This window comes from Otolemur garnettii, unplaced genomic scaffold (genome assembly GCF_000181295.1).
Source record: "Otolemur garnettii isolate 467f Iridium unplaced genomic scaffold, OtoGar3 scaffold00113, whole genome shotgun sequence".
Classification (NCBI taxonomy): domain Eukaryota; kingdom Metazoa; phylum Chordata; class Mammalia; order Primates; family Galagidae; genus Otolemur; species Otolemur garnettii.
Genome location: NW_003852508.1, coordinates 5,316,958 through 5,327,063, shown reverse-complemented (window position 1 = coordinate 5,327,063; position 10,106 = coordinate 5,316,958). Strand labels below are relative to the sequence as shown.

General features: G+C 40.8%; 1 pseudogene; it reads right to left on the bottom strand.

Moving 5' to 3' along the window:
• The window catches only part of LOC111727589, a 13,983-nt pseudogene extending 4,115 nt beyond the window's left edge, over window positions 1–9,868 (bottom strand).
• Window positions 9,869–10,106: the final 238 nt, after the last annotated feature.

The window sequence follows — 10,106 nt, the reverse complement described above, 5'->3', positions numbered from 1 at the left end:
GCCTGGCCATTTTTTGGTTGCAGCCGTCATTGTTGTTCGGCGGGTCCGGGCTGGGGAATCGAACCCGCCACCTTAGGTGTACGTGGCTGGCGCCTTAGCCGCTTGAGCCACAGGCGCCGAGCCAATTTCTGCAATTCTTACCACTAGCTTTGCTCTGATTACTATTAGAACCCACTTGCAGTGGCTGAGAAAAAGCATCACAAAACCTCCTTGGAAAGAAGAGAAGATAAAGGCAAACATTGAGGAATGGGGAGCCAGCAGACGACCTTTACAGCCCCTTTCTCAAGACAGCTAGAGATGGAGGTGGGTTGGGGAAGGACCCACAGCCCGTGCCAGCTGTGACGGACTATCAACTCACTTCCACCCACATGGGCTGGTGACAGGGGAAATCTCCCTTCCTTAGGAATCTTGCCACTGCAGTCTCTGCCCATCTACTCATCCCGAGGAAGATATGGGGGCCTGACAGCACACACAGTCCTGAGACAATTTCCTCTTTGCAAAGCAAGAGAAAGAGCAGAAGGGGCTCCAGGCACAGGATCTGCGTCAGGGTGTGTGTGTGTGATGTGTAAAGGGGCCTGAAATCAGGTAATGAATTGGAATTAGTTCGCAGCTGTTTACGTTTAAGGAGCAATCTTACTAGAAATTATGACAGACTTCAGCAAAGGGAAGATAGATCATCAAGAACAGACTCAGAAGTGGGTGTGGGCAGGTCTCCCTGGGGACTTTCTGTGGAGTGTCCAGCCCAGGTAAGCTCTGCTGTAGCATAAGCTGTTGGGGGCACTTTCTTCCCCCAGTTTCAGGCAAAGCCTCAGCCCTGCCCAGAGTGAAGGTTTTCCTGAAGGCAGAGAAGAGAAAGATGCCGGGCAAGTGAGAGGCCGGGGAAGGAAAGATACAGGACTTCTGACGGAGAGATGAAAAAGCCAGTCAGAGGTGAGCTGTGTCCTCATTTTTATTATGGAAAAAGACACAAAACATGACATTAAGTATTTCAACCTGGGGCGCACCTGGGGCTCAAAGGAGTAGGGCGCAGCTCCATATACTGGCGGTGGTGGTTTCAAACCCAGCCCTGGCCCAAAAAAAAAAAAAAAAAAAAAAAATATATATATATATATATATATATCAACCAGGGTACAATTCAGTGGTGTTAAGTACATTCACAATGTGGGGTTTCCCCAGTAGCTAGTTTCAGAAATTTTTCATTGCCTCTAAAGGAAGCCATGAACTCAGTAGGTGGTCATTCCAGACCCTCCTTTCCCCAGGCTGGAGCAACTTCAAATCTGCTTTCTGTCCCAGGGAAACTTGCATGTGAATGTTACAGCAGCCCTAGTCACACCTGCCAAAAGGTAGACCCAACCCAAACACTCATCAGCGAATGAATGGCAGACCAAACCTGGTATATCCAGCAATAGGGTATTACTCGGCCACAAAAAGCATGAATACTACTGCTAATGACCATGAGGTTTCTTTCTGGGGTGATGAAAATGTTCTAAAATTGATTGTGGTGATGGTTGCGTAACTCTTTGTGAATATACTGAGAACCCTTCCGTTTAAATGGTTGAGCTTCATGGTACATGTATTATATCTTAATAAAGGAATCTAAAATGAAAACATAATGGAGTGGCATACATATGCTACAATATGGATGAGCCCTGAAAGCATTACTCCGGGGTAGTCGATTTAGCACCATTCAGAGTGTCAGATACTCCAACTATAAACTCAGAGAAGCAACCCCTGCTTCGCATGTTTATTTAAAGAATTTGAATTGTTTTTTTAAAAGCACTTTAAAAATTGCTAAAAGCAGACAGCAATTTAGGGATTAGTGGGCATCTGAAAAAATAAATCAGGAGTGGAGTCATTTCTTCCATCGTTCATTTTTATGACTCATCTTCCTCTGCCACCTGTCCTCTCCTCTCTTTCCATCCCTGCCCTCCTTGCCTTCTGTCCACCAACCTGACTGGCTCTTCTTTCCTTGAACTTGCTTCGTGATGTTTCCCTTTGTCTTGGCTGACGTACACCTTATAGACCCCGTACCCAGCCCAGCGTCTGGTACAGAGCAGGTACTCGGTGCCTGCTGGCTGCGTGAAGGAAGCCCAGAAAGAGTCAGTGGTACAGAGAGCAGTGTGAGGGTGGGAACTGAAGGTCTTCAGACAGATCAGCTCTTCTCTCATTTCCTATCTCGAAGAAGCTGAGCCCTCTGGCCTGCCTGACTGCGTGCGAGGGCCCAGCTGCCATCCTGGGTCACCTTTCTTTCTCCTCTTGCTGATGCCTGCCCCCTCTCTTCAGTGTGAGATCTCCTATCTCTTGGCTTCCATTTCTTCTTTTTTTCTGAGTTACAGCCTCATGTCAGTGGTGTATATCCTCCAGTTTTCTGAGAAAGGGTGAAGGATGCGTGCCGGGGCACTTGTTGAGACTTGTGTGTCTGAAAATGTCTCTCTTGGCCTTCTGACTGGATCCGCAGCTTGGCTGGGGTGGAGGTGTAGGTACGGAACGCCTTTCCTTTAGAACAGTGGTTCTCAACCTTCCTAATGCTGCGACCCTTTAACACAGTGCCTCATGTTGTGGCATGAAGTAGCAATGAAAATAATTTTATGGTTGGGGGTCACCACAACATGAGGCATGTATTAAAAGGTTGCAGCGTTAGGAAGATTGAGAACCACTGGTTTAGAAGTTTGATGGAATCGCTCCGTGTAATCTTGCTTCAAGTGCAGCAGCTAAGAAGTCTAAAGTCATTCCGAGGCTTGATTCATTACCGGTGATCTGTTTTCCTCTCAAAAGCCTTCCCTCTCCTCAGGGATGAACAGACATCTGACCAACCATTCTCTTTGTTCTCAGGGAACTGAAATTTCGCAGGGTCTACCATCCATTGTGTGAGGCATTCAGTGGATTCTTTGGGAAACCCATGTGCTTCAATTCCCTGAAATTTCCTTAAACCCTGTTGCTAATGATAACCTTTTGTTTATTTCTTGGTTTAAACTTTCTGGACCTCGTGGACTAGTCCTCTTTCGTTCCCTTATACTTTTACTTCTAATTTCCATCTCTTTGACCTATCATGTAACTTCTTTTATTTTTTTAAATTAAAAATGTGTGTATTTATTGAATTATTCATTGCTTTTATTGCATTAAAAAATATCTTAATTCCTTTTGAATGTGATTTTCCAAAACAATGAAACAGCGGCAAACTGAATTTTCAAGGAGAATTAAAAAAGAAAGACATAACCATATATATATATGTATGTATAACCTATACTATAGAAGAAGAAAACAGAAAAATGAAATAAAAAGTTCTAAGTAACAGTCAACAATCAATTTAGCAACACACGCTCAGTGTCACTGATCCTGAAATCTCTCCTTTATTGAAAAGTCACTTAATAAGTACAAAGGAGGGCATTTTCTCTTGATCCACTCAGTTGATGGAACTCTGATTAGGAACCTTTCTTCCCTTTCTTTTATCATCAGATAGCCTGAAAATTATCATGGAGCAATGTGTCCGGGAGGACGGGGCTGTCCCATCGGCCTGAAATTATTTGTATTTCATTTTTTTAAACTTCTCCTTACAAAAGAAGAATAGAAGGGCGTGCATTTCTGTTTTAGCCCTAACTGCATCCCAGTGCCGTGGAAACATTTCATTTTCTAGTGATTTCAAGGTCCGTCTATCCCCTGCTGTTTTGTAGTCTTTATTTCAAAAAAAGAAAGGAGAAAAAAAGAACAGAAGAAAGAAAAGAAAGAAAGGAAGAAACCCTACATGACAAGAACATTCAGCCCCGAGGGTGGTTCATTTCAATTTGGAAGCTTCTCTGTACTCCTGCAGAAATACTTATGTCAATGTCTTAATAGAGGGAAGCAAAGCCGTTTACACGCCTCAGAGCACGTGCGCGCAAACCAGAAAATCAGCGTGAAGCAGGGAAGGCCAGCGCTGTCTCGGACCAATCAACGGAAGCCACATAGGGGCTGCTGCAGGTTTAATGTTGTCACTATTAAGACTACAAGGAAAACATCCTCGGAGAAATATTTGTTTTACACTCCCCCTCCCTCAATCTGACATTCATCCCAGGCATATGCTAGAAATAATTCTACCCAAACTTAAGTACGTTTTATTTTTATAATGTTGGAATAAGCTGGCACTGCAAATTGGAAAGATATTTCTGTAATCTAGAGTGATTTTGCTCTCATGAGCACTACAACGTCAGGCACAGTATTTCAATTTTGATTATCACAAATTGCTTCTATATATAAATTAATGAGTTATACAACATAATATATTAATCATGCAGTACTTTGCTGAACATAAAAGCAAGTCAATGAGAGTCATTAATTTGTTTCAGTTTTTAAATATTCTCTAAGTAATATTTACTGGTACAGAATTTTGACAACTCCACTTTTTGCTTTGTATTTTTTTAGGCTTGGAGGTCCTTAGTCATAACTTGCCAAAACAAAACAAAACTGTGAAAATAAAATGGAGAGACATTGCCAAATATTTTTAAAGTGTATATTTCCTATACCATTACTTTTTTCCCTAGTTTTTTTTGATTACTAAATTTGCCTCAATGAAAGGGCCTAAAATGTTAGGAATAGCTCAGGTGGGCTCAGACTTTTTGTGAATATCCCCTTGTGGGTCATAATTATAGGACTCATTAATTAATGACAGTCTCCTAAAATGGCAACCTATATACATATCCTTGGATTGACAGTGGTTAAGTTCAAATACAATTTTGGAATCAATTTTATAAGTGAATGAAAGTCAGCATAAATCTATTAGATAGAATTCTTTTGTTTACAAGTGGCAAAGACAAAATCAAACCAATATTAGTATAGAAAGAACTTTTTTTTGTTTTGCTTCTCATAACTAGGATGTTGAGAGGTTCAACTGACTTCACATAGAGCTGAATGTAGAGATTGCTTCTTTCCTCCATTTTTTGATACCCTTTTGATGTATATATTGGTTTTAAATTTAAATGGACTTTCCCCAATTGGGGCAGAAATATGCTGTCAGTAACACTGGGCTTATGCCTTACAACTTAGTGATCTCAAGAGAAAGCCTCTTACCAACATTTCCAGCAATTTATTCTGATTGCATAGTTTGGGACATATGACCATGCATAAATCAATCTCTATATCCAGCAGAGTGAAATATTCTTTTTTTTTTTTTTTTTTTTTGAGACAGAGCCTCAAGCTGTCCCCCTGGGCAGAGTGCCGTGGCATTACAGCTCACAGCAACCTCCAACTCCTGGGCTCAGGCGAGTCTCCTGCCTCCGCCTCCCAAGTAGCTGGGACCACAGGCGCCCGCCACAACGCCCGGCTATTTTTTGGTTGCAGCCGTCATTGTTGTTTGGCGGGTCCAGGCTGGGGATTCGAACCCGCCACCTTAGGTGTACGTGGCTGGCGCCTTAGCCGGTTGAGCTATAGGCGCCGAGCCCAGAGTGAAATATTCTAATTGGCCGAGTCTGAGACACATACATGTCCCTGAAGTTAGGACATGGGCTGGCGTGGCTCCATCTGAACCAAAAAACCAAATTCATCTCATTGGTGAATTTGATGGTCAATACCTGTTATTGTTGGTCAAAAGAGAGTGTACCGTGGTCAAAAGAGAGTGTACCCGCATCCAGAAGGCCTGATTCTTTCTTAGCTAATGGTCTCTAGGTAAATAATTTTTTAAATCTGAGCTTTTTAATACATGAAATGGATCTCATCTCTGTTTCATTGTTTCAATCTAGCTGGTGATAAATTTCCAGCTAACTCTTTCGATGAGGTCTTCCTCTGATCTAAGATATTCTACTGGAGCCTATTCTGTGGATGTCTGATCTCCAGATTTACTTTCCTCCTTCTCTACCCTGCGACAGGCCCTAGGAAGCTGATGTTTATGGACTCATGAGCAGGTTCCCTTGGCCTCTGGTTTTATTCGTGTTAGGTCAACGGAAACCAAAGGCAAGGTCTTACAGAGGAGAACGGCAGGCAAGCATATTCATACCTCAGCTTTCTTCCTTCGGACTGGGGAGTTGCAAGTGGTTGTGTTCTTGTACTGATGACCACGCTCTTGCCCATACTATAGCTAAAGTTCCCAGTGGCTTGGTAATTGCTCTTGTATCTTATCCCTTCCAGCCTGGGTATGGTAAAGGCTTAATTCTGATTGCTAGACTTGGGGTGCTTCATCATCTCTTGTTGTTTTCTTTTAATGCTGTTCACCATTTTGCAATTTGTTTTATTAAGTCTATTCAAACATCTTTTTTGCGTATGCTGCATACTTTGTTTTGGGACCCTGATGATACAGTTTTAGACACATTCCTAACTGCATTTTAGAATATACTTGGATTTCAAAGCCATATCATATTCAGTGTTCGGAAAATTAAGCTTATAATCTCAATTCAATTCAACTCAAGGGTATTTTTTCTCTTTATTAAATGCAGCATCATACGTCAATAATTTAAGCCTAGGCTGTGCATGGTGGCTTACTCCTATAATCCTAGCACTCTGGGAGGCCAAGGAAGGATGCTTGCTTGAGGTCAGGAGTTCAAGACCAGCCTGAGCAAGAGCAAGATCCCATCTGTATTACAAAAAAGAAAAAAAAAAAGAAGAAGAAGAAGTAAAGAAAGAAAGAAAAAGAAAAACTAGCCAGGAGTCATAGTGTGTGCCTGTAGTTCCAGCTACTCAGGAGCCTGAGGGAAGACAGTCATCTGAGCTCAAGAATTTGAGGTTGTTGCAAGCTGTGATGATGGCACAGCCCTCCACCCAGGGTACACAGTGAAATTCTGTCTCAAAATAAATAAATAAATAAATAAAGGACTTGTAGAAATAAGAGTCCATACTAAAAGCTACAACCAAAAGAATAAAAATAAATGGTTAAAAAGGAGAAAAAATAATTTAAACTTAATAACATTTTCAAATGTTCATTCTTTCTTAACTTCACATACAATTGACTAACAAATATTGTCAATTTTATCTGTTAATCATTTTACTCTCCTTCATTATCCCCAACACTTAAATACCCCTTCTGTTACTTCAATTTTGACCATCCTGTCTTCCAAATTATCACAAACCTAACCAAGTTCCTCCTCCTTTATTACAAGTTTCCGTGACTCTAAGTCACCTACCAAGAAAGCCGGAGATCCCTCTTGATATTCTCAAGACTTTTCTTGGTAGAAGTTGTCAGAACTTTCTCATCTGTACGACTATGAACATCTTATTCTCTGTCATGTCTGACATCTTAGCTTATGTTCTTTTACTTGCTGAAATGCTCTTTTCTTTATGCTGACTTGCTCCTTAAATCTTATTTAATACTTCGTTGCCTCTAGGAAGCATTATTAATGTCTCACAGGTCACTTGTTTTCCACTCCAAAAATATTTTGTATACACACTTTTAGAGCACTAGTCATTGCAATGTGGTTAACAGTTATTAGTGTCTGTTCCCCAACTTGAGTAGAGATATGTTGAGAGCAGTTGCTGTCTCTTCTCTATTACTCCAGTGCTCGTATCTAATATAGAGCCTGGTTAATAGTGGTGTCTTGAAAAAATCAAGCACATTTCAGAGAATGAAAAGGAAAATCACAGATTGAATGAAAATATTTGTAAATCATTTATCCAGTAAAGAACTTGTATTCGAAATATATAAAGAGCCATTAAAACTCAACAATAAGGCTTGGCACCTGTAGCTCAAGTGGCTAAGGCACCAGCTACATACACCAGAGCTGGTGGGTTGAAATCCAGCCTGAGCCTGCCAAACAACAATGACAACTGCAAGCAAAACATTGTGGTGGGGGCACCTGTAGTACCAGCTACTTGGGAGGCTGAGGCAAGAGAATCGCTTAAGTCCAGGAGTTGGAGGTTGCTGTGAGCTGTGATGCCACAGCACTCTACCCAGCTTGAGGCTCTGTCTCAAACAAACAAACAAACAACAACAACAACAACAACAACTCAACAATAAGAAAACAACCTGATGAAGAAATGGGCATAAGAATTGGACAGACATCTCATCTGGGAAGATATACAGATGACAAATAAGCATTTAAAAGGATGCTCGACATCATATGTCATCATGAAATGCAAATTAAACAATCATGAGACAACCAGAACACATTATTACGATGGCTAAAATTCAAAGCCCTGACCATGCCAAATGCTGGTGAGAATGTAAAACAACAGGAACTCTCATTTATTGCTGGTTTAATTGTTTGGAAGACAGTTTGGCAATTTTTTACAATGCATAACTTTGTCTTGTTACACCATCTAGCAACTGCACTCTGAGGCATTTATCCAAATGTGCTGAAAACATATGTTTGCATAAAAACCTGCACACAGATGTTTATAACAGTTTTATTCATGATTGCCCCACATCAGCAGCAACCAGGATGCCTTTCAGTAGATGAATGTATAAATAAACCCTGGTACATTCATACAATGGGATATTATTTAGCAATAAAAATAAATGAGCTACCAAGCCATGGATAGACATGCCTATTGTGAGTCAAAGAAGCCAATGTGGAGGACTGGATACTGTGTGAGTCCAACCATCTGACATTCTGGAAAAGGAAGAATTATGGAGCCAGTAAAAAGATCAGTGACTGCTAGAGTTAGGGGGTAGGTAAGAGAGGATGAGCGTGTGGAGCAAGAGGGTTTCAACGTTGGCGGGACTGTTTTGGGTTAATACCGTGATGGTGGATATGTGTCATGTGTTTGTCAAAATTCATAGACAAGTAGCACAAAGAATGAAACTTAATGTAAACTATAAAGTTTAAGTACAAATAATTCATCGATATTGATTCCTTGGTAACAAAAGTACCACATAAGATGTTACTGATAGGGGACACCATGCAGGACAAAGTGGGAATAGGAGAACTCTGTACTATTTCCTTAATTTTCCTGTCTTAAAAGTAGTCTATTACTCCAAAAATTTAAAAAATAAATGCAACAAGTGAAAAAAGAAAGAAAGAATACCTTCTTTGCCTGTCTCATCACTATCCCCAGATTTATTGTGAGTCTGAATTGAGATCACACACTCAAATTATTTTTCAAAAGATAAGATGCTGCTTCACATTTTCATAATCTGGACGTGCTATTTAAGTAGCTGAATTGCTAAAGTAGAACAATATTGATGAGGATATTTAAAGCTAAGTCAACTCTTGGAAGATGTGGAGAAGTATATGATCAGAACACAAAAGTGATAAAGAGAATTCAATGGTTGGAAAATAAATAAATAGGCAGCAGTGCCTGTGGCTCAGTGAGTAGGGTGCCTGCTCCATATACCGAAGGTGGAGGGTTTGAACCCGGCCCCGGCCAAACTGCAAAAAAAAAATAGCCAGGAGTTGAGGTGGGCGCCTGTAGTCCCAGCTACTTGGGAGGCTGAAGCAAGAGAATTGCCTAAACCTAAGAGCTGGAGGTTGCTGAGCTGTGGTGCCACAGCACTTTACCAAGGGCAACAAAGTGAGACTCTGTCTCTTAAAAAAAAAAAAAAGAAAATAAATTTAAATGGCATAGTATGCATATGACCTTTACACCAAAACAAAGACAAAATAAAAACAGTCAACATCTGAGAACCATTTTAAAAAACTAATAATGTATTTGATAGTTAACATAATAGCTGAATAAAGGCAATAAGACTAGTACAAAGCTATCAATTACCTTAGTGGGGGAAGAACCATGATTTTCAGTGGAATACTAAATTATAACTGAATAATAAACAAAGCTACGTGAGCTATGCCAAATTCAACTAGGTATCATTTTTAAATATGTGTATGGACAGTATGATTGAAAGATGAGGAGGAGTGCACGATTCCATTGGTTCAAAGATCTTCTGATTTAGATGGAAGACGTGGCACAAGTTCATTCTCTGAGCAGGTGGTCCACAAAGCCAAGGCACCTACCTCTCCTTCACTGCCATCTTGGAGTTTGTACCCATTCCTCATGGGATGTTTCCCAAGGCCAGCTGGCTAGCCTGAGCCTGTTTTGCCAACTTTATCTGGAACAGACTACTGAAGCAGCCCCCTTTCTGGGGCTGGAGGATATTGAGGAAGAAAAATCCTTCAAGTGAAGAGCACAGAAAGTTGTGTCTCTTATCCATTTGTCTGGAAAGAGATTTTTCTTTTATTTTGAAACTTCCCTGCTTCTTGGGTAATGAT